This window comes from Choloepus didactylus, chromosome 15 (genome assembly GCF_015220235.1).
Source record: "Choloepus didactylus isolate mChoDid1 chromosome 15, mChoDid1.pri, whole genome shotgun sequence".
Taxonomy (NCBI): Eukaryota; Metazoa; Chordata; class Mammalia; order Pilosa; family Megalonychidae; genus Choloepus; species Choloepus didactylus.
The window spans coordinates 69,144,998-69,170,199 of record NC_051321.1 but is presented as its reverse complement, the minus strand read 5'-3'; the positions used below and the strand labels follow the sequence as shown (position 1 = coordinate 69,170,199).

General features: G+C 36.7%; 1 protein-coding gene, 1 long non-coding RNA gene and 1 pseudogene across 3 annotated transcripts in view; 1 reads left to right on the top strand and 2 right to left on the bottom strand.

The window, feature by feature from the left end:
* On the bottom strand, positions 1–20,884 carry LOC119510228. Its single transcript, XR_005211846.1, has 4 exons — positions 20,791–20,884; positions 20,032–20,079; positions 13,619–14,014; positions 1–380 (listed from the first exon to the last, which is right to left on the bottom strand). It is a non-coding gene; the product is annotated as an uncharacterized LOC119510228 (long non-coding RNA).
* Positions 372–3,115, bottom strand: LOC119510226 (annotated as a pseudogene).
* Positions 20,885–20,943: 59 nt separating the features above from the next.
* The window catches only part of MICU1 (mitochondrial calcium uptake 1), a 280,725-nt gene continuing 276,466 nt past the window's right edge, over positions 20,944–25,202 (top strand). For both annotated transcript variants that reach the window (XM_037804432.1, XM_037804431.1), the window contains exon 1: positions 20,944–21,051. The gene's annotated coding sequence lies outside the window, so the exon portion shown is untranslated. The remainder of the gene's footprint in view (positions 21,052–25,202) is intronic.

The following is a 25,202-nucleotide window of genomic DNA, read 5'->3' as shown; positions in this document are numbered from 1 at the left end:
AATACATTCAAACTGGCACAGTACATAATGTATAAACATGTAATTTGTGACAATAACTACATAATAGAAGGGGGATTCAGGCATATAGGGAGAACAGTTTGCGTACAATATTGAAGTTAATTTAGCATAACAGAAAGTTGAGATTTACAATGTTAAATTTCAGCCCCATGGTAACTACAAAGAAAATATGAGAATGCAAAAGCTCATAAAACGAGAAAAAAATAGTACATGTAGTCAAGGGTGGGAAGACCAGGAAGATGAGAAAGTTTTAGTAATGGAAGGTAGTGAGGGCACCACAACATTGTGAACGTGATTCATCCCATGCAATGTTATGGTTGGGAGAGATTGACGTAGGAAAGTTTACATTGTATATTATGTTCCTACAATAAAAAAATAAAAGAGCACATAAATAACAATTCAATGCACTTGCATGTGATCTAACAAGGAATGAGAAAAGGCTAAACAGGAAATTATTAAGCCATAAAAATGGACTATAGACTGTAACCCTTACTATCAATGTTAAATTACTTGAATTTGACAACTACACTTAAGGTTATGTAAGTGAATATCCTATTTGTTAGGAATCATACATAGCAGAATTAAGTCTTCAAGGAGCATGATGTATACAACCTATACTTGATTTGTTCAGAAAATGTGTTGATAAAAAGATATATACACAAAAGGATAGGTGGATGGATTGATAGAGGGATACAAAATATGGCAAAGTTGGCAGTGTTATATTAGTAGATCTGGAGATCTAGAGTGAACGGGGTGTGTTGCAGTTCTGTTAGGTTTGCATTATTTCTGCAGCTGTGCTGTAAGTTTGAAAGAATTTCAAAACAAAAAGGTTTTAAAAAGTAAATCACTGGCCATAGATGTGAGTATTCATTTCTATTTCTATTTCATTTCTATTTCTATTCTATTCCATTAGTCTATATTTCTCTACTTGGGCCAGTATCAAACTGTTTTGATTGCTGAAGCTTTGAGATAAAATTTGAAATCAGGAAATATGAGTCTTCCAACTTGGTTCTTCTTTTACAAGACAGTCCTCACTATTCAGGACCATTTGCCTTTTCATATAAAATTGGGTAATCGGCTTTTCCATTAATGGAAAGAAGACTGTTGGAATTTAATTTTTATTGTGACTGCAATAAATTCATAAATTTCTTTGTGTGATTTTGGCATTAAGCTTTATAATCCATGAAGAAGGGATGTCTTTCTATTTGTTTATTTCTTTGTATAATTTTTTTCAGCAATGCTTTGTAGTTGTCTTGCATATGTCCTTCACAACCTTGGTTAAATTTACCCCTCAATATTTTATCCTTTCAGTTGCTATTGTAAATGGATTTGTTTTCTTCATTTCCTTCTTGTATTGTTCATTGACAGAAAATAAAAACACCATAATTTTTCTGTGTTGAACTTTAACCCATTGATCGGTTCAAGTAGCTTCCTTCTAGATTCTTTTGTATTTCTATACATAGTATGTCATCTGTGAATATGAAGAGTTCTACTTTTTTCCAATGTGTATGCATTTTATTTCATTTTTTTTCCTAATTTTTATGACTAGAAACTTTAGTAAACTGTTGAAAGGCAGTGGTGAAAGCAGGCATCCTTTTTTGCTCCTGAGCTGGAGGGAATTCTTGAAGTCTCACTGTTCAGGATGGTACCCTCAAATTATGGACAAACCCAGATGGTTTCACAGATGAACGTTTCAAACCTTCAAGGAACAGATAATTCCATTTGTATGCAAACTTTTTCAGGGCAGATGACACCAGCATAGTATCAATATTAAAACCTCTGGGGGACAGTCTGCGTTGCTAGTCGAGCCAGTGACCCGCTCCCGTCAGCTGAGGGGACGTCCGCGGTTACGGCGGACTCGCGTTTGAAAGCAATGGTCGCCTTTGCCATCTTGCGTCCATCACCGCCGCCTTGCACAACTCCAGGCTGCTGCTCCCTCTCTCATAATGAACTTGATGTCAATTTTTCTCACGATTACATGGGGAAAAAAAGAATGGTACTGAAATAACAAAATTTAAGATAAAAATTACAATTTCCAACTTTAAGTTTCAAAGTAAAATCTTGCACAGGAATCACTTGTCAAGGAAATCATACTTTGGGTGTCAATCTGAGAGTATCAAAAATTTAATCAAATTGAATAGCATATTCATTTGCTTTTGCAACTACCCAGACACAGTTGTCCTTATAAGGTGATTGAGGTGCAGCTGAAAAAACTGTGGTGAAACCAGAATCTGAATTTCTTTTGTACAGGAACCAAATCATTGCTCCCCAAACTGTCAAAATTACAGTACTAGAGATCACCAAAGCTGATATTAAAATGTGGCTGTCTGATAAATATTTCTTTTGATATAGAGTAACTGCTTTACAAAGGGTTCCTTCCACAGAAGAAAGTTCACAGTTTCCTTTTTTCTATTCACCTGTCTTCATGTGCAGAAAAACACAGGTGTCGACTAGAGTCTCACCATCTTGGTCTGTCCACTTAACAAATGTCATATTTGATTTATCAAACCACTTGAAACTCTCATCATTTGTGTCATAAAACATGCCTAGCAGGATATCATCTGGGCCTTTCCATTGCTTTTTCAAAGTATTGAGTATGAAAGTATTTTCTTCTTCATTATGTATGCTTATCATGTCTGCCCCATGGTCAGTACGCTGATTTCTAACATCTTCTATACTTTCTACTTTGATGGCTTCTTGAAGCAAAATGTAACAGCTATCTTGGAACTGAATCCAGGTGGATGAAGGACAGTCTGCAGCAGTCGTGAGGGCGAGACCCAGCAGCGGCAGCAGGAGAATGGGCAGCGCGGGGGCATGACTGCGGGACCCAGCGCAGAGCGTGGGCGCGGCGGACGGCGGGAAGTCTCATGCATTTTTTGGCCATTTGTATTTCCTCTTCAGAGAAATGTCTTTTCACATCTTTTGCCCATTTTATAATTGGTCTGTTTGTACTATTGTCTTTGAGTTGTAGGATTTCTTTATATATGTATGAAATCAGTCTTTAGTCAGATGTAAGTCTTCCAAATATTTTTTCCCATTGAGTTGGCTGTCTTTTCACCTTTTTTGACAAATTCCTTTGAGGTACAGAAGCTTTTAAGTTTGAGGAGTTTCCATTTATCTATTTTTTTCTTTTGTTGCTTATGCTTTGGGTGTGAGGTCTAAGAAGTGACCTCCTAATACAAGGTCTTGAAGATGTTTCCCTACATTGTCTTCTAGGAGTTTTATGTTACTGTCTCTTATAGTGAGGTGTTTAATCCATTTTGAGTTAATTTTTGTGTAGGGTGTGAGGTAGGGGTCCTCTTTCATTCTTTAGGATATGGATTTCTAGCTCTCCCAGCCCCACTTGTTGAATAGACTGTTAACGCCCCAGAAAAACTGACAGCAGATATTTTTTAGAACAGTTTTAGATTTAGAGAATAATTCAGCTAATAGTATACAAAGTTACCATATAGCCCCTATCTCACCCACACAGTTTTCCTTATTATTAACATCTTACATTAGTGTAGTACATTTGTCACAATTAATAAACCAATATTGATACAGTGTCATTACTAGAGTCCATAGTTTATTAGATTTTCTTACTTTTTACCTAACATCGCTTTTCTGTTCCAGGATCCCAGGATTGTCCCACTTTTAAAGAAATTTTGATCAGTGGGTCCAAGTTTTTATAGGCAGATAGATTCGTTATAAAGTTCCCCCTTGTGATCGTTAAGTTCATGTATCAACTTGGCTAGGTTATGGTGACTCGTTGTTTGATCAAGCAAGCACTGGCCTAATGCCTGTTACTGTGAAGGTATTTCATGGATTTAAATAATTAGTCAGCTGATTACATCTAGAGAACTGATGATTTCAACAGTCAGAAAGAAGAATGTCTATCTACACTTCAGTCAACCAACTTCTCCAGGGGAAATCATTGAAACCTTCATCAGAGTTCCCAATTTGTGGCCTGCCCTATGGAATTCTGACTTGCCAATCCCCACTACCGTGTAAGCCTACTCCTATAATAAATCTTTTAATATTTACATACATAATTGTATATATTCTGTTGGTTCTATTTCTCTGGAGAATCCTGACTAATACACTCATCAACCCTTCTCTTAATAGTTTCAGTATCCATCAGTAATCATTGCTAGGTCCATTATTTTATTAGGAGTTGCAAAATTGTCGTTTTTAAAATTCTATCATTTCTTCTGCAATTATTAACTGGAATTTCCCTATAATGAATTCTCCCTTCTTAGCTATTTGGTTACTTTGAAATACTGTACAATTTAGCTTGCATGGATTTTAATGGTTCTACATGTTAATGATTCTAATGTAGTGTGAGAAATTCTAGTTACTTTTAACATTAATTTCATAATACTACAATGAGAATGTTTTTAATTGCTTGTCAAAATCAATTTCTGCCCTCTATAAAGACTGCCCAAAAACATGTTGAAAGGCTAATTGGAAAGTTCTATCTTAAAAGAAGGTTACTAAAATATTTTGTATTGTGCCAAAAAATTCCAGGCACTTAACTGACATTAATAATTAGTCTTCACAGGTTTTTTAAAACTTAATTATAATAGTATTCATGAATTTGCATGATGTGGGAACAAAACACCATTATAGTTTATAGCTGAGGAAACAGAGACTCAGAGAGTTGAAGGAAGTGGCCTGAGGGAACTCAGTAATGTAATTACAGAAGCCTATTAATGAGAATTAGTAATAAAAATATAAGAGAAGGTAACTTTTACAAAGGTATGACGTAACTTGTTTTGCTTCTCCCAAATACAATCTACTTGTGGAAAACACACTGAATTTTCTAATAGTTAAAAATATTGCATGATATTAGGGACTGGAGAATAAAAGGATAAATAACTGGTAATCAGGTAATCACGGTAAGCAGTCAAAAATTCTTTCCAATAAAACACAATGGCCTCCTAGAATCCAATTAACAAAATATTCCCCATGATTCACTATCTACTTTATTTTGCTTATAAATATGAATACCACAGTGTTTAAAAATTAAGAGAGCTGCATAAGTTAAATTTTTAAACAGTCATTTAAGATGGGGTCTTTGGCTAGTCCTTAAAGAAACTTTTCACATTGTCCACCTCATGGACGTATAACTAAAAAGTATGGTTCTAAAATTGGAACATATATTCAACTGAATCTGCTAGACTTACCTGATCCATACTAAGGACCACCTTAGGTAATAGCTGAGGGGAACTTAGAAAGGATAGCAAAGGAAGGAAATGATGAGTACTAGTTGTGGCCTGAGACCAACTGCAGGAATGGGGAGTTTCCTCTTCTAAGTTTCCCTTTAGGAAAAAAAAAAGCCCAAGAAACCTTGGGAAAGACATTTCCCAAACATACATAGAGAAACTGATCATTGCAGAACAACAGATGGACTGTGGTAGCCATAGAGGTGCCCCTTCAGGGCAACCTGTGCGGGGAGCATAGCTGATGGACATCTTCAGCACTAATGAGTTCACCTCTGGCCATGTGTCCCCTGAGCTACTCCTAGAAGCAGCACAGCAGGATTCCTTTTAACTGGCAATTTTGGCTCAGAGACTTCCCATTGGCCTGGCTGAGATCTTCTCAGAATAGCTCTGTGGTCTAAGGCCCTTCTACTCAACCCTGACTATCACAGGTATTAGACCTGCATCACTCTCCCTGTTTACTCCTGATCCCTACACCTTTGTTTTTAGTAAGCATTGCCTCCAAAAAATCCCTTGCAATAAATCCCATGTTGGTGCCTCCTTCTTGATGGATTCAAATTAATGCATATATAAGAGTTTAGTGGGGGTAATTCGACAGGAAAATATAACAATTATAAATATATATGAACCTAACAGCAGAGCCCAATAAATATGAAGCAAATACTGACAGATTTGAAGGGAGAAATTGATAGTTCCAGATTGATAGTAGGAGACTTTAACATACCATTCTCAATAATGGATAGAACATCTAGTCAGAAGACCAACAAGGGAGTACAAGACTTGAATGCTACACTAAACCAGCTAGACCTAACAGACATATATAGAACATTTCACCCAACAAAAACATAATACACATTCTTCTCAACTACACAGGGATCATTCTCCAAGATAGACCATATGTTGGGTCACAAAATAAGTCTCAATAAATTAAAAATATTAAAATAATACAATGTATATTCTCTGACCACAGTGGAATGAAGCTAGAAATCAATAACAGAGGGAGAAATGGAAAATTCACAAATATGTGGAAATTAAACAGCATACCTCTTCAACGGCCAAGATTTCATCTTTCTGATTAAAGAGGAAATGAGAAGCAAAATTAGGAAATATTTTAAGGCAAATGAAAACAAAAATACAACATACCAAAACTTACGGGATGCAGCAAAGGCAGTTCTGAGAAGGAAATTTAAATTCATATTAAAAAAGAAAGACTTCAAATCAGAGACCTAACCTCAAAACTGGAAGAACTAGAAAAAGAATAACAAACTAAACCCAAAGTGAGCAGACGGAAGGAAATAACAAAGATTAGAGCGGATATAAATGAAATACAAAAGAAGAAACAATAGAGAGACTAAACAAAATCAAAAGTTGGTTTTTGAAAAGATAAATAAAATCGACAAACCTTTAGCTAGACTGACCAAGAAAAAAAAGAGAGGACATAGATAACCAAAATCAAATATGAAAAAGGGGACTTCACTACCAACCTTGCTGAAATAAAAAGTTCAATAAAAGGATACTGTGAACAACTGTATACCAATAAATTACATTACCTAGGTGAAATGGACAAATTCTTAGAAATACTGTTTCAGTTTGCCAAAGCTGCCAAAATACAATATGCCAGAAGTGGGTAGACTTTTTCAATGGGGTTTTATTGGGTTACAAATTTACAGTTCTAAGGCCATGAAAATGTCCATATTAAGGTATCAAGAGGAAGATACCTTCTGTGAGGAAAGGCTGCTGGCATCTGGGTTCCTCTGTCACATGGGAAGGCACATGATGATGTCTGCTGGTCCTTCTCTCCTGGGCCCTGGTTTCAGAATGGCTCTCTCAGTTTCTGTGGGTCCTTCTTCCTTCTCCCAGGCATTTTCTTTCTAAGCTCTCTCTCTCAGTGAGCTCTCTTAAAGGACTCCAGTAAAGGATTAAGACCCACCTTGAAACTGGTGGGTCACATCTCCATGGAAACAACTTAACCAAAAGGTCCCACCCACAGTAGGTCTGCTCCCACAAGAAAGGATTAAAAGAACATAGTCTTTTCTGGGGTACCTAACAGATTCAAACCAGCATACTCCATCCTCTGGACCCCAAAAAGACATGTTCTTTCCATATGTAAAACATATTCATTCCACCACAATGTCACAAAAGCTTAAATCATTTTAATAACAATATTAAATACAAAGTCTTATCAAAATCAGTTACAGGTTACAGGTGTGGTTTTTCCTGAGGCAAAATTCCCCTCTCGTGGTGAACCTGAGAATCTTAGAACAAGTTATCTGCTTCCAATATACAAAGTAGGGGCAGTCATTGGATAAATGTTTCCTTTGTCATAGGGAGAAATTAGAGGGAAAACAGGGGTCAAAGTTCCCAAACAGTTTCAAAAACCTGTAGGGCAAACTCCATTAGATTTCAAAGTCTGAGAGAAATCTACAGAAAGATGTTTTATCCTCAGGACTTGAGAAAGTGGCAGTCCCACCATCTCCAAGGGCTTATGCAGCAACCCTGCTCTCTCCAAACACTGGGGTAAGGGTTTCAATATTCCCAAGCATTGGGGAGACCACCTTGTTCTTGGCTCCACCATCTTCAATCATTGGGGTGTCACCTGAACTTCCTACCATCTCCAGGGCACACACTCAACCCCCTTAGAACAGTGGAGTGGTGGCCAGACTCTCACCAGTCCCCAGGGAATATGTTCCATCCTCTCTGAGGCCTGAGGCAGCAGCATTCTTCCTGAACAATAGGGCAGCAAAGCTCTCCTCAATTCCCCAAGCATCTCAGAGCCTTGAGACAGTAGTACTCTTCCTGAACAATGTGGCAGTAGGCCCACCCTCTGCAAATTCCACGACAAACTCACTCTCTCCAAGTGCATGGGTGGGTCCACTCTCCTGGCCCAAGTAGGTTTCTTAATTCCAGACCTGTTTCCATGGTTTTGCCTTTGAAATCATTTTTCCTTCAATAAGTCCCTTTTTTGTCCCTTTTAGTGGTTCCATTTATACAGATCTTGCAAAAAAATTGGTTTGGCACATCGCATATAGGGATCCCATCCATCAGACAATAGGACTTACCACAATTCTTTTCTGGATAACTCCATCTCCAAGCCTGGCTCATCCTGAAATGGCTGACTGGTTCCAGGTTTGGTTAAATCCTCAAATGGGGCACTATCCTCTGGGGACCCACTTTCCGGAAACTCAGAATTTTCCAAACCATCTATTTCTGGTTTCTTTGTACCCAAGAGTTCAGTTCTCAGCTTATCCCTTTCCTCTCACATTTTACTATAAGCTGCAAGGAGACGCCAGGCTGCATTTTACACATTTAGTTTGAAAATCTATTCAGCTAAGTATCCCAGCTTGTCACTTCCAAATTCTCCCTTCCATCTTACACCAGGACTTAATTTTGCCAAATTCTCTACCACTTTAAAACAAGGATCGCCCTTCTTCCAGTTGGCAATGACACATTCATCATTTCTGTCTAAGGACTCATCAGAAGTATCTTTACAGTCCAAATTTCTACCAATAGTCTCTTCAAAGCAATCTAAGACTTTCCTATCAAGTACCTCACAATTCCTCAAGAATCTCCCCCTTATCCGTTTATAAAGCCATCCTAGCATTTTTGGTATTTGCAATTGCAGCACCCCACTTCTCTGGTACCAAAATCTGTTTCGGTTTTCTAAAGCTGCTGGAATGCAATATGCCAGAAATTGATTGACTTTTACAATGGGGGTTTATTAGCTCACATATTTACAGTTCCAAGGCCATGAAAATGACCCAATTAAGGCATCGAAAGAATGATACCTTCTCTGAAGAAAGGCCAATGGCATCTGGTTTTCCTCTGTCACATGGGAAGCCATATGGCTGGCATGTGCTTATCCTTCTCTCCCTGATTTAGCTTCTGATTTCTATGGCTTTCTCCAAAATATCTCTGGGCTTCTGTCTAAACTCTCTCCAAATTGTCTCTACATTTTATTCTCTTATAAAGGACTCCAGTGAAGGATTAAGACCCACTTGAATGGGCTGGTTCACATCTCAATTGGACCACCCACAATAGGTCTCTCCCCACAAGAATGGATTAAAATAACATAGTCTTTTCTGGGGTACATAACAGACTCAAACCAGCATACACACAAACTACCTCCATTGACTCAAGAAAAATAGAAGATTTCAATAAATTAATTACTGGTAAGGAGATTGAATCAGTAATCAAAAACCTCCCGACAAAGAAAAGCCCAGGACCAGATGGTTCACAGGCAAATTCTACAAAACATTCCAAGAAAACTTAACTCCAATTCTGCTCAAACTCTTCCAAAAAACTGAATAGGAAGGAACTCTCCCTAACTCATTCTATGAGGCCAAAATCACCCTCAAACCAAAACTGGATAAAGATACCACAAGAAAATAAAACTACAGACTAGTATCTCTCATGAAGATAGATGTAAAAATAAAAATCCTAATCAAAATAATAGCAAACCAAATCCAACAGCATATTAAAAGAACTATACACCACGATCAAGTGGGATTTATCCCTAGTATGCAAGGTTGGTTCAACATAATAAAATCAATTAATGTAAAACACTACATTAACATAATGAAGGGAAGAAAAACACATGATCATCTCAATTGATGCAGAAAAGGCATTTGACAAAATCCAGCACCCTATCTTGATAAAAGCATTTGGAACACTAGGAATAGAGGGAAACTTCCTCAACCTGATAAAGGGCATATATGAAAAGCCCACAGCTAACATCTTACTTAATGGCGAAAGACTGAAAGCTTTCTCTCTAAGATCAGAAACCAGACAAGGATGCCCAACGTCATCACTGTTATTCAACATTGTACTGGAAGTTCTTGCCAGAGCAATTAGCAAGAAAAAGAAATTAAAAAGCATCAAAATTGGAAAGGAAGAAGGAAAACTTTCCCTATTTGCAGATTATATGATCTTACATACAGAATATCCCGAAAAATCTACAACAAAGCTCCTAGAGCTAACAAATGAATTGAACAAAGTGGCAAGGCATAAGATCAACACCCAAAAATCAAGTGTTTCTATACACAAGGAATGAACAATCAGAAGAGGAAATCCAGAAAAGATTTCCACTCACAATAACACCTAAAAGAATCAAGTATCTAGGAATAAATCTAACCAAGGATGTAAAGGACTTATACACAGAAAACCACAAAACATTGCTAAAAGAAATTAAAGAAGACCTAAATAAATGGAAGGACATTCCAGTTTCATGGATTGAAAGACTAAATATTCTTAAGATGTCAATTCTACCCAAAGCAATTTATAGATTCAATACACTCCATATCAAAATTCCAATAACCTTCTTTGCAGAAATGGAAAAGCCAATCACCAAATTTATATGAATGAGTTAGGGTACCCAAATAGCTAAATCCATCCTGAAAAAGAAGAATGAAGTTGTAGGACTCACATTTCCTTATCTTAAAACTTATTACAAATTATGTATATATGTTATATTCTACAATTTAAAAAAATGAGAAAAAAGCTTATTACCAAGCCACAGTAATCATAACAGCATGGTACTTGCACAAGGATAGACATACAGTCCTAGGAAGTAGAATTGAGAACTCAGAAATCAACCCTCACATTTATGGCCAACTGATTTTTGACAAGGTGGCAAAGACCACTCGGTTAGGAAAGAACAGTCTCTTCAAAATATGGTGTTGGGAAAACTGAATCTCCATTTGCAAAAAAAAAAAGGAGGACCCCTACCTTACAAAAATTAACTCAAAATGGATCAAAGACTTTAACGTAAAAGCTATAAAAATCAAACTGCTAGAAGAAAATGTAGGGAAGCATCTTCAGGACCTTGTGTTAGACAAAGTTTCTTAGACTTTACACCCAAAGCACAAGCAATGAAAGAAAAAATAGACAAATGGGACTTTATCAAAATTAAAAAACATTTGTTCCACAAAGAACTTTATCATGAAAGTAAAACAACAAACTACACAATGGGAGAAAATATTTGGAAACCACATATCCAATAAAGGATTAATATTCAGAATATATAAAGAAATCCATCAACTTAACAAAAAGACAAACAACCCAATTTTAAAATGGGCAAAAGACTTGCACAGACATTTCTCCAAAGAAGATATACAAATGGCCAGAAAGCACATAAAAAGATGTTATTATCTGTCATCATTAGCCGACAGCGAAATGGAAATCAAAACAACAAAGAGATAACCATTTCACACCCATTAGAATGGCTGCTATTAAAAAAAAAACAAAACAAAACAAAAACAGAAAATAACAATTGTTTGAGAGGATGTGGAGAAATAGGAACACTCATTCATTGCTGGTGGCAATGTGAAATGGTGCAGCTGCTGTGGAAGACAGTTTGACAGTTCCTCAGAATGCTAAGTATAGAACGACCATATGACCTGGCAATCCCACTTCTAGGTATATACCCAAAAAAAGTGAAAGCAGGGACTCAAACAGATATTTGCACACCACTGTTCATAGCAGCATTATTCACAACTGCCAAAAGATGGAAGCAACCCAAGTGTCCATCAACCGATAAATGGATAAATAAAATGTGGTATATGCATACAATGGGATATTCAGCTGTAAAAATGGAGTCCTGATACTTGTGATAACATGTATGAACCTTGGTTGAACACGTATCAACATGGATGAACCTTGAAGACATCAAGTTGAATGAAATAAGCCAGACACAAAAGACAAATATTATATGATGTCACTGATTTGAAATAATTAGAATAAGCAAACTCATAGAGTCAGAATCTAGAATATAGGTGGGGTGGTGTATGAGAATCCTGTATTTTATGCATGATTGTTCTGTAAACCCAAAACTTCTCTAATTAAAAGAAAATAATAAATTAAAATAAAAAGTTTAGCTCACTAGGCAAAACTCTCAACTGTTGATAACAAATAGAAAACAGGAAGTTCATCTACTCATTATGTAGGTAACTGTGTATTTTTGTGTGATTATGTACGGCAGGAATTTCCTTTTAAAACTCTATGTACTTTTTGGTAAAAAGCAATTAAGAATTCAAATACTACTTTTCCACTTGTTCTTAGTTCTTATGTTGGCTGTAAGATACTAAGAATCCACATTTATACGTGCTGTTAAGTAAGGTACTGTATATCAGAAGAAGTAGAAACAGAAAGTAAAAAACGGAAGAGGTCATTCATAGTGTGTGGTTTGTTAACATTTGCCCTATGACCAGGAGCAAAACTAGTGCAAAGCAAAGAGAAATGGAAACAACAAACCTTGGGCATCCCCAAAGCCAACTGATTATCGGGCCTAATTGCCTACCTTATGTCTCAAATATTCTATACCATGCTGAGAAAGCTGCAAATTTCTTAGGTGTTTCTAAAAGAAAGGTGTTTCTAAAATGTTTTTCACTTGGCCTTGGATAAAATCACATGATGTTCATCAATTATAATGAAAGGAAGTTTGTTTTGGGAAAAGGAGGGATATCATTATGCATTCTTGGCTTAATTTTAAATTTCTCACCTTGGAAAACATCCAGGACTTCAGAAAAAAACTTCATCTATATTACATTTTTGATGATATTTTTTTATCAAAAGAAAATAGCTCTCCTTTGAAATTTTAGATTGTATATAAGCTACTAGGATTTATTTTTTTAAAAAAAAAGGTCTGTAGAACAAAGGAACCCTAATAAATTATTCTATAATTAATAGAATAATTCTAATAATATTGTTTTATCATTTGTAACAAAGGTACCCCTCTAGTGCGAAGTGCTAATAACATGGTGTGTCAGGGGGTTATATGGGAACGCTGATTTTTCAGTAAACTTACAACAGCTCTAATAAAAATAAATATATTTTAAAAAGTAGCTCACCTTTCCCCAGAGTAATTGTGAATTGTGACTCTGAGTTGATAGAGACATAAATGTGATAAACATTAATGTTAGATCTTAAGTTATTTTAAATGCTTTAAGGGATAAAAATTAGTTACTTTCAAGAGATAATGCTGCTTGGGGTTTGTTTTATTGGGAGGGTATATGGTGAGAGTATGGCTAATTTTCCTACATGAAAAGTTACTCCATATCACTAAAAAAAAACCCAAATAATAAAACCAACTAACAAAACAAAAACCCTATCAACTTAATAGAAAAAATGTCAAAGAATATAAACAGACAGTTCAGAGAAAAGGAAAGACAAATGAGTCTTAAACATAAAAAGAAGCTCAATTTCCCTAAAAATAAAAGAAAGAAAAATTACAACTATCCCAAGATACCATTTTTTACCTAATCAGATTGACAAAGATCCCAAAGTTGATAACACACTGTGCTGGGGAGGATATAGGTAAACTGGCATTCTCATGTATTGCTGTTGGGAGTATAAATTAATATAGTAATTTGGTAAAAACTATCAAAATCACAAAATGTAGATACCCTTTTAGGCTGGACATGCAGATGGGCGACTCTGCTCTCCCTTCAAAGGTCTTTGTTGTCCCAGTTGCTGGGAGTTCTGTCAGCAGACAAACTTCAACTGTCAGTCCTTTCAGGTTTTGCTTCAGCTGCAAAGCTGCCCGACCAAAGTCACACCCTTCTGGGGCAGCCCACATCCAAAGACTCATGGACAAGGGGGTGTAAAACTCTGGCCAGTCTCCGCAACGGCCCCACAGCTTCCCTAGGTTGGCCAAGGCTGCATGGGTGCACTGCTGCTGAACTTCCTTCTCCCATTGCCTAATCCTGCTTCCGCCTTCTCCCTTCCACAGGTGTTTGAACACAAAGGCACTCCTGAACTTGAAATTTCTGTTCCAGCTTCTGCTTCCCAGAGAACACAATCTGTGAAAATTTTAACCCACAACATCACTTCTAGGAATTTATTCCAGATTATTCACACATAGGTAAAATGATGTATATCCAAGGTTATTCGTTGCAGATTATTTGCAAGAACAAAAATTGGAAACCTAAATGTCTGATTAAATAAATTAAGTAACTGATTAATGGCGTATCTGAATAATAGAATACCATGTAGCTATATAAAACTGAGGAAGCCCCTTACATAATACAAAAAGATCTCCAAAGCGTGTGTGTGTGTGTGTGTGTGTGTGTGTGTGTGTTTGCATATGCATGAAGGATGCATAAAAACTAATGTCATTTGGGTGTCTCAGGGACAAAGTTGGAAGGGGGACGTGTCACAGTATAAACCTTTCCACATTCTGAATTTTAAGCCATGTGAATATGTTATATAATGATTAGAAAAAAAATTTACTAGTTGAATTATTTGAATTTTGAAAGTACATAATAAAAAACTATATATTCACAGCTTTAATAAAATAAAAATTAAATTTAAAAAAGACTAATTAATTTTAGAGGAACCTTTAGATGATGCTTAGAGGATGAAAAAACTGATTACCGCCAATAATTGAAGGAAACTTGAATGTGGATACTAATGTTGCTTTTTCTCCTTCTTTTAACCTTGACCCACCTGAATAATTGACTCAATTAGTTCATTTCTAAAAATTTAGAATCAAAATTTAGTGGCAAATATGAACATTTCCTGACCTGGGATTAGGAAATAAGCTACTTTTCTTCATATTGGCAGTATATACTAAGCTAAAATGATAAAAGATAACTACTACCCAACTCTAATAATGATAGGGGAAATAAAATTACTAAAAACAATTAAAAGATTAATGATGAATCCTCTAACCTCTTTTGGAAGGCAGTCTAATTCGGGGAGTCTTTTTTTTTTTTCTTTTTAAAAACAATTTTAAACTTACAGAAAAGTTATAATAATACAGAGAACTCCTGAATACAATGTATTCAAAATCACCAATTATTATTTTGCTGCTGCTTTGCTTTCTTTCTTTCTCTCTCTCTCTAGATATTTTGATTTTTTTTTCTGCACTGTTTTACAGTTAGATTGCATACAACATGCCCCTTTACCTCTTTATATTTCAGTGTGTATTTCCTAAGGAAAAAAAGATATTCCTTTACCTAACCACCACACAGTTATTAAATATATGAGATACTTCAATCTATTGTCCATATTCCAATTTTTTGAATTGTTCTAATATATCATTTACAGTATTTGCTCTCTTTGGTAAAAGTTCCAGGATAGGATTATGTATTGAATTTAGTTGTCAAATATCCTTAGTCCTTTTTAATATGGAACAGTTCCTCAACTTTTTTTTTCTTTGTCTTTCATGACAGTTATTTCATAGTGTTCCTCAATATGGATTTGATTGATATTTCTTCATGATTAGATTCAAGAGACGTTGTATCTCAGGGTATCACATCTGGAGACACATAGTCACATGATCACCAGATCAAAGTGTTGACTCCTTTCTCCATGGTATAGTTATTATTTTCCTCTTGCAACTAATACACAATCTGTGGGGAGGACTTTTGAGAACATGAAAATATCTTGATTCTCAATTAAGATTAAGCATTCATTCATGATGTTTGCCAAACTAATCTTTACTGTGATGTTGCAAAATGGTGCTTTTTCCAACTTCATCACTCTCTCCATGTTTATTCGTGGGTATTCCGCTTTAAGGAAAACCTTTCCCTTTCCCTTCATTCAGCCATCCAACTTTCTATCCATCATTTATGTATCTATCTATGTCTGTCTATCTATCTATCTATCTATCATCACTATTTATTTATCATTAGGATGGACTCTTTATTCAATGGGTTATAATTCATTACAGTTTCTATTTATTTTGATACCATATCCCAGATTTGTTCAGGCAGAGGTCCTTCAAGGTGGCTCCTTTTGGCATGCACTCATTTTTTTTCTGAGCACTTCTTGACATTCTGGCACAAGATATTCCAGGTCATCCTGTACCTTCCTGCCCTAACCGTAAATTCAGTCATTTCTTCAAGAATCTTTGGTTCTATAAATCAATATCTGGGCAATTGCTTTATTTTTATAGTTAGTTTCAATCATAAAACTAGGAAGAATATATTTCAATTTTTAAAAAATCATCATATTTATGGCTGATTTAGCCGTCCTCCCCACCCACCTTTGTGGTAAGATAATGGAAAGAAAACTTTTAAGTTCGTTGGTTTTTTTCTTATTCTTCTATTATACTCGAATATAATTAATTCTGGTCACAATTATTAGGAAAGAACACTCACTGCAATAGTAACTATGGATCGTAAGTCTCTACATATTGAGAGACTGAATGTACAAATGGACAGTGACCAGGAAACTCTGACCTACTATCAGTGACAACCAGGCTAGAAAATTCTGGCCCACTACCTGCAACAATCAGTCCAGGAAGCTGGGCCACCACTATCTATAGGAACCATCCAGGAAGTCAAACCACAATTCCTGTAACAATATACTCAAAATAGCAAGGACTTGGTCAATAACTGACAGTTTCCCTAATTTTTGCTTCTGCTTCCAATTTAGGACCAACTGGAGAAAGCCAAATATGCTTCCCTAACCAACCACGTAGGATGCCTTGCTTCTAATCAGCCTGCCTCCAGCTTCCCCATACCAGCAGCCTCCAATCAGGACACACTTGAAGTCTTCCCTTTAGTCCACTATAAAGCTTTCCCCACCTCTGCTTGCTTTTGAGTCTTTGCCAAATACAAATGATGGTGGCTGACTCCTTTGCTATAGCACGCTCTCAAAAAACAGCTTTTGTTTGTTCTCATTTAGGTGTTATTTCCACAATAGCTACTTGAGTATAATATATCCCGAAAAGAAATTTGTAATGGAAGACTGCATAGGTATTGAAATATTATGAAGTAATACGTGGAACCCTGGTGATTAAGAAAAAAAAACAGGTCATCTCACTGAATTTGTTTGAAAGAAATCGAATCAAAGTTCTATGGAATAATACTTTTGCAGTCAGATGTTTGTTGCAAAAGATGTTTTGCTTTTCACAGTAGGTGTGATATGTTGGATACTGCTGTGGTTATACCTCACATTACTATTTTTAGGTGAAAAAGGCAGATGAACTACAATACACTTGAAATAAGTACAAATTCTATTTAAACTGAATGAAATTAAACATGTGCCCTGTCTCTTGATGACACAGTTCTTTCAGCAGAAATGTACTTTTAAAACATTGAAGACAAAGTAAATAAAGGTATTACACTTGAAGCATTATAGTCCTAGGGGCAAAGACCAAATCCATTTCTTTGTTACATGTAATTAGTATTCATTCCAAAGCCCATCTGTGCATGGGAATCACCTGAAACACTTCTTCAAAAGCCAAATTCCTACATTCCACCCTGTTCACTGACATAACTTATCTTATGATCCAAGAACCTGTATTTTAAAAATCTCCCTAGAAAATTCTGAGGCATTTGAATATCAAACTAGTTTGGGAACTATTGAACACTGCCAAAAATACATTTATATCAGGGTACAGATGTCATGTTGCCCAAAGGCAGGAACTGTAGGTTATACATTTTTATTAACCAACACCTGTTATGAGCTCTGCATTAGTAGGCATTAATACATGCTTGCGAAAGGAATTGTTGTTCCAAATATTATTGGTCACCAGAAGAGTCTTACTATTAGTTTGTGCAGAGGATACAAACCCCCTTTTAGTGACAGTCATCTGCCAAGGAACCACCTTGCACAGCAGCCTGAAAGACAATATTGGCTTTGTAGACTAATTTCTAATGCAGAATACAGCTGTGCTTAGTTATGACTGAATTCTGCTCATTTAGTCTATGTCCTTGAAAAATGAGGAAAACATACTCACATTTATAGATTGGTCTAGTCTGTAATCTTCTCTGTCTTGTCCCTCTCTCCACTAAATGTTCAACTTGTTTGCCAAATTGGTTAAATAAAAACAATAGTAACATTTGTATGATTGAAGACAGTGGTTCTTAAAGTATGGTCCAAGAACTCCTTGGCAGTCCATGAAACCCTTTCAGGTGATCCACAAGGTCAAGATTATCACTCGCATTCTTTCTTGAATGTACAGTGGAGTTTTTCATAGACTACATGATGTGTGCTATCACAGCATATTAAGTGCAGAAAGGATAAGAAAATCAGCTATCTTCTATTATCAGACATTAAATAATTTTCAAGAACATAAAACCATGCCACATTTTGAAAAGTTATTTTTTATAAAAATGGCATTTGTGTCAACATGTAATGGGTTTATTATTGTTATTTTTGAATGATTAAATAAAAATTTTAAAGTTTTCGGTTTAAATTTCTAATACAGTAAATATTGATAGATATAACACACACATAAACAAAAGTTATTTGAAGCCCTTAATTTTTTTTCTTTAAACATTGCATATTATTTATTGACTAAAGAATCCTGTTTGGTGGTTCAACAAACCTGTTTGTGATCAAACTATAGCAGGTTGCTTAGTCACATTAAGCCTAATGCGTCAATATTGACAGAGGCCTGGCTTGCAAATGTGTTTTTTTGTTTTGTTTTGTTAATAATTGTCCATTTTATTTGAGATCCTATTATTAATGATAATGTCTGTGATTATATTCATTTGTAAATTACTTGATGGTAAAATCATGAAGAAATATTTAACAAGTGATGTATTTAATAAAAAAAAATAGTGAGTGAAAAAAATACATGGATGGGAAGGAGATTCTAAGACTATGGTGAGCTGAATGCAGCTCCTTTCCCCTTCATTTCTTTCTTTCTTTTTTTTTTTTTTTTTTGTGAACAGTTTTATTCACACACCATACAATTCATCCTAAGTGTACAATCAATGGCTCTTGGTATAATCATATAGTTATGCATTTACCACCATTGTCAATATGAGAACATTCTCACTTCTTCTGAAAAAAAATGCATACCCCTTATATCTCCCAATTTTTAACATTTAGCTTTGGTACAGTGCCTTTGTTACAATTAATGAAAGACTATTAAAATGTTACTGCTAACTATAGAACTTCGTATACATTAATTGTACTTTTTCCCATATACCACCTTATTATTAACACCTTGTAATAGTGATGCACATCTGTTCTAGTTCATGTAAGAATGTTCTTATATTTGTACAGTTAACTACTGTCATTGCCCACTCTAGGTTTCCCTAAGTTATACAGTCTCAGTTTTTATCCTTTAGCTTTCCTTCTGGTGACATACATGACCCTAGCCTTCCACTTTCAACCATACTCACACTCTGCTTTGTTAATTACACTTACATTATTGTGCTACCATCAAATAGTATTCCACTATCCATTTCTGAACATTTACAATCAACTTTATTAAACATTCTATAATCCATAAGCAGTGATTGCCCAGTCTCTGCCCTCTTTCTATCTCCTGATAACCTATGCTTTCAAATTTAACTCTCAGAGTTTGCTCCCTTAATAATTTTTAAAAGTGTAAAGGGGTCCTGAAATCAAAATGTTTGAGAACTGTTGATTTGTTTATAGGATGTTTTTACATGTTATTTAATAATTGGTTCAACTATTGTTTATCATTATATAGACAAATATTGGCTAAAATTAGGATTGAACGTCACTAATTCTTGAAAATTGGATTTTTGGTGAACTGATTTATGTATTGATGATTTAACTTGCTTTTCTGTTTGTTCTGAGAAACAGGTGACTTAGCTACAAACTATTCCACAGTAATCCATAACACAACATTAAATTCCCATCATCAGGGTTAAGGGACATGCTACCTGGGAAGGATAACATGTTAAGTGCCCGTTAACGCAAAGGGGAAGATTCCTTTATCAGATTCTCAACAGAGGACAAGAATGAGTTGAAAGAGACACAGAGGAGGTACGTTTTGACAGCGAGGAAGCAAATCAGCAAAGATCTTAATTCCCGTGGCAGGTCGGTCCAGGCAACCAGAGGATAGCAGACTGTTAGAATGTCAAGAGTGCAGATATTGGATTACTTTTAGGTCAGGCTTGTGACCCAGCTACTGCATTTACTGCATTGCCAGCTGCAAATGAATAAAAATAGTATAAAATAGTATTTAGTGCACAGGGTGGTCATAAACAAACATTGAATTATATGTAAAGTGCTAGCATAGTTCCATGAACACAACAGATGTTCCATAAATGTTAGGTAATGTAATTTTTTATTCAATAGATGTTCCATAAATGTTAGGTAATGTAATTTTTTATTCTTATGCTATTCTTACATTAGCCGGGGGGGGGGGGTTCTCTGAGGAGAAATGGAGAAAATAATGGATTTTGCTTACTACACAATTTAACCCAGTGATAGTTCTGACTGCCTTCCTTTGTTTCCCACGGCTGCAACCTTTTCTCCAGTTTTGCTAATTAAACCCTTGAACAAAATTTTATTTTAAAGTTCTCTGGCATGGTAATTTCATTCCACTTCCATAACAGAAGAGAGGATCCTTCCCATCCCACTTCTGGTAACAAGTCTCTGGGGGAAAAAAGCATGTTATGAATAGTTTAGGGACTAAACTCTCCAATTTCAGTTTACAAATAAAGCACTTGACAAACGCACACTATAGAGGAAGTGGTGGGGAGGTTTCTAAATCCAAAAAACCCTCCAAGGTCAGGAAATCGGGAAATTTTACCACAAGAAGCCTACGTAAACCTAAACGCAGTTCAGAAAAACAATTACCAAATGACTCCATGTTCCAGCGTTCTTTTCACTACTATGCCTCTTAAGGGACTCATACCTGAGAGGGAACACCGGAAGAAAAGCGGAAGGCTTCGGCGAACGCTCTCACTTGCCCGCCTAACCGTCTTGGGGGCGGGCCTGTTACTCCGTGCCCCCCCACATGCTTTTCGCCACGATCCCGACAGGCCCAGCGACTAGGAGAGTCACGTGAGGGTGGGCGGTGGCGGTAGTGGCTTGTCTCTGCGGTTGGTGACTCTCTGTGGTTGTCAGAGCTGGGATCCTCTGAGTAGGAAGCTACTGGCGCTCGAGCGTTGGACGGGTGAGTCTTGGAGTCTGAAGGGTGGGAGGAGACAGCCGTTTAGGGAAAGAGAGGGGGTGGGGGAAACAGCTTCAGAGATCTGAGCTCCGTTGCCGGCCGTTTGTCTGTTTTGGTGATCCGGCGATTTCTCAGGTCCGGCGGGATACAGTCTCTCCCTGATGCGCCCAGCTCGGGGGCTGAGAGGAGTAATCAGTCCCACCTGCTTCGCGTCCTCCACTTTTCTTCACCTCATCCTGTCCCTTCTCCATGTCCAGGGAGAACTGCTCCAGTGCCGCGTTCCCAGCCGCAGGTTTCTCTTAGACGCCGACGTCCGTCTCCTTGCGGGTGACCAGGAGACACAGGCATCCCCTGACTGGCCCCCTTGGGACTCAGTACTTGGGGACACACACCACCACTCCCTCCTCCCCCCCCCCCCCGCTGTGGGTGTCTGTGGAGGGGGTTGGAAGTGAGTGAGAGAGTTTACAGTTGGAACTCTGATGGGAGGAATATTGATCACTGAAACGAAAAGAGAGGTGGATAATCAGTGGGTATCCGAAGGAGCAATACAAAGTGCAGGCAGGCTTCTTGGACTGTTCAGTTTTTATCCTTTCTAGCGCCTTCCGGTTCTTATCCTCCCTCCCCCCTCAAGTTTCCTTCTCGCCATCCCATCCTGGCCCCCAGACGATGTTTCGAGAATGAATTATGTTTTATTGACTCATGTGCATATTGGAAGAAGAGTTTAAAATGGGCAGTTCTCTAAGTCGCCACCTCTATAATCTTATCGCATATGGTGTCTTCACCTTTTAGTGCCTAAAAGATAAAGTAGGTTTTAGTAAATGTAAGCAGAATAAAAATTTTATAGCTAACGGACTGAAGTGTTTTATTCTTTCTGTAGTACCTGGAAAGACTCATTTTCTTCCTGTTCTTTTGTAAATAGATGTTTCTATCACACTTTTGTTGGATAGCTTCTTGGAGAAATACCTTTGTTTATAGTAAAGTTATGTGGAAGTGATCTAGCAGTATAAGAAAAGAGTTTGCAAATAAGGTGAAACAAGTTTGGTGTTGATAAGAGAGTTCAGGTTTCACCGATTAATAAAATGTCAGCATCTTGAGACTTAGGTGTTTGCCAGGATGACCAATCCGCTGTCTTTCTGGTGTGGATGAGGCAGGTAATGAGCTTGTTCAGTATTGCCTTAACCTAAAAACGTTTTACAACCTACTGCTACTTGTCTATGAGGAGGTGGCTTGACTCCAGTTTACTCTTTGTCCCCACCCTTGACAGGTCCCTGACCATATTTTCCACTTGAGAACATCACTCTGGCCACCTAATTACGTTCATGAAGTGTCATGGACACTTTCTAAATGTCCTTCCTGAGTGTTATAAAACATAAAGTAACACTGACCAAAAGCAAATATTCAAGAGTGTGTTGTGTGCTTGGAGGGAAAGGGGAAGAGTGATAGAAACTAATAAAAGCCAATAAAAGCAAGAAACAGAAGCATGTATTTCTAACTTCCTTTATACTCTATTGAGCATTTACTGTATTTAGTATAGACTTCTACCATCCTCAGGGGGTACATCTGGAGACTGAATTTCCAAAATTTGAGGGAAAAAACAATACTTCGTAATTTCTCCCATAATAAAATATTATGTCAAATAATTATAACTGAAAGATTTAACTGACACCTTCAGATCTTATATTATTGTACAGTAGCTGTAGCACTTGCTTGAACCTTTGCCTTTTTTTGTTTCTGTATAGAGTAGAATTGTTTAATGCATTTCTTTTTTAATGAGAACCGATTTTGAAAAAAAGTTTACTCACAACTCTTTTCCGTACTCAAATGAAAGCAACTTTATTTTGTACCAAGGGAAAAAGTTCATCCTGTTAAGACAGATATTCTTTTTGCTTTGGTAAATTATGAGAAAATCATTAATGCTTTTAAGACATATAATTTTAATGTCTGGCCATATTTAAGAAGAAAACAAGGGGATGTTTTAAAATGTTTTATTTTTCCTTTTGTAAAAGTAGTAGATGCTTATTTCTGAAAAATGGAAACATAGAAAATATAATATTGAAAATCAAAATCTCAATTTCTCTTGTCCTCTACCACCAGATGACCACTGGTTCCCCTAGCATATTTGGGAATCAGATGAAATAGTAGTTAAGACCTTGATTCAGACTCTGGGAAAGATGGCACTAATAGCACTAGGCTTACATTCTACAACCTTAGAAACCCCAGAAGAAAGAGAAGTTCCCATTCTCTACTGTCCCAGCAAACTACTGTATGGGAGTCTTATTTAGCCTGTCTTGGGTCATTGCCCATCCTACATGCAATCTGTGCCCAGGGTGATGGAACACTTTTTTTGGCAAGACCTGGATCTTACGTCCATCCTGGATTAGGAATTAAGGGATCTAGTTTCAAACCACATGGATTTAAGGGTGGGTGACAGATATTTCTAAAGAAAGATTTAGGTGTTATTTTCTGGAGACAGAAAAATGGTTGCTGGACAGGCAAAAACAACAGCTGTACACTAAAATAACTTTACATGTCTTTTTTTTCTAACTTCTATTTTGTCATACTTTCAAATTTACAGGACAGTTAAAAAAATAATACAAAACCCATTCAGAGAACTCCAGCATACCCCTATACCCCCTGATACCCAGATCCACCAGTTTTAACATTTTGCCACATTTGTTATATCATTCTATCAATCCGTTTTCTGAATATATCAGGCTCCTTGAATACTTAATACTGCTGTGTATATCTTCCCAAGAACAAGGATATTCACGTATGTTACCATTTTAAGTGCAGTTATCAAGTTCAAGAAATTTAACATTGATATAAATCTTACTGTCTATCTTCCAGTTTTTTCATATGGCCCGTCAGTGTCCTTTTGAGCCTTCTCTCTTTCCTTGTTAGATCTCATCCAGGATCATGTATTGCATTTAATTGTCATTGTCTATTTAGTTGCTCTTTCTTTTTTCACTTGTGGGAACGTATACATAGTATAAACTTTCCCATCCCAACCACTCACCATTCAGTGAAGTTAATAACATTCACTATGTTGGAATACCCTCTCCACATTCCATTACTAAAACTTTCCCATCTCCCCAAATAGAAACCCTGGACCCATTATGCATTAACTCCCCATTACCCCTGCTCCTCTCTCCTGGCAACCTGTACTCTACTTTCTGTCTCTATGCGATTACGTATTCTCTAATATTTTCTTTGTACTTACTATGGGGTTTTAACCTCCTAAATTGATAACAGTCTCGTTTGCTTTGATATCAACTTATGGTCAATAGTATACACAAACTGTGTTCTTATACCCCACCATCCCCCCACCTTGTCAAAATTCATGACAAAATTCTTGTCAAAATTACATGTTTATACATTATGAATCTAAAACTGCTGATTTCTGGTTACATTTTATGCATTTGCCTTTTAGATCCTGTAGGAAGTAAATGGTGGAATTAGTAACCACAAATACAGTAGTACTGGAATTTATTTTTATCCATGTTGTTACCTTCACTGGAGAGCTTTATTTCTTCATGCAGCTTCATTTTAATGCAGCATCAATCTATTGTATATTGTCCTTTCTTTTCAACCTGGAGAATTTTCTTTAACATCTCTTGTAGAGTATCAGACTCCCTCAGCTTTTGTTTATCTGGGATGTCTTAATCTCTCTCTCATTTTTGAAAGATGGTTTTGCTAGATATAGAATTCTTCGTTAGCAGCTTTTTGCTTTGAGTACTTTAAATATGTGTTCTAGTTTGCTAATGCTGCTGGAATGTAAAACACCAGAAATGGATTGGCTTTTATAAAGGGGGTATATTTGGTTACACAGTTACAGTCTTAAGGCCATAAAGTGTCCGAGATAATGCATCAACAATTGGGTACCTTCACTAGAGGATGGCCAATGGCATCCGGAAAACCTATTACCTGGGAAGGCACGTGGCTGGCGTCTGCTCTAAGTTCAGGTTTCAGAATGGCTTTCTCCAAGGACGTTCCTTTCTAGGCCGCAGCTCCTCTTCAAAATATCACTCTCAGTTGCTCTTGGGGTGTTTGTCCTCTCTTAGCTTCTCCGGAGCAAGAGTCTGCTTTCAACAGCCGTCTTCAGACTCTCTCAGCTTTTGTGCATTCTTCAAATAGTCCCTCTTGGCTGTAGCAAG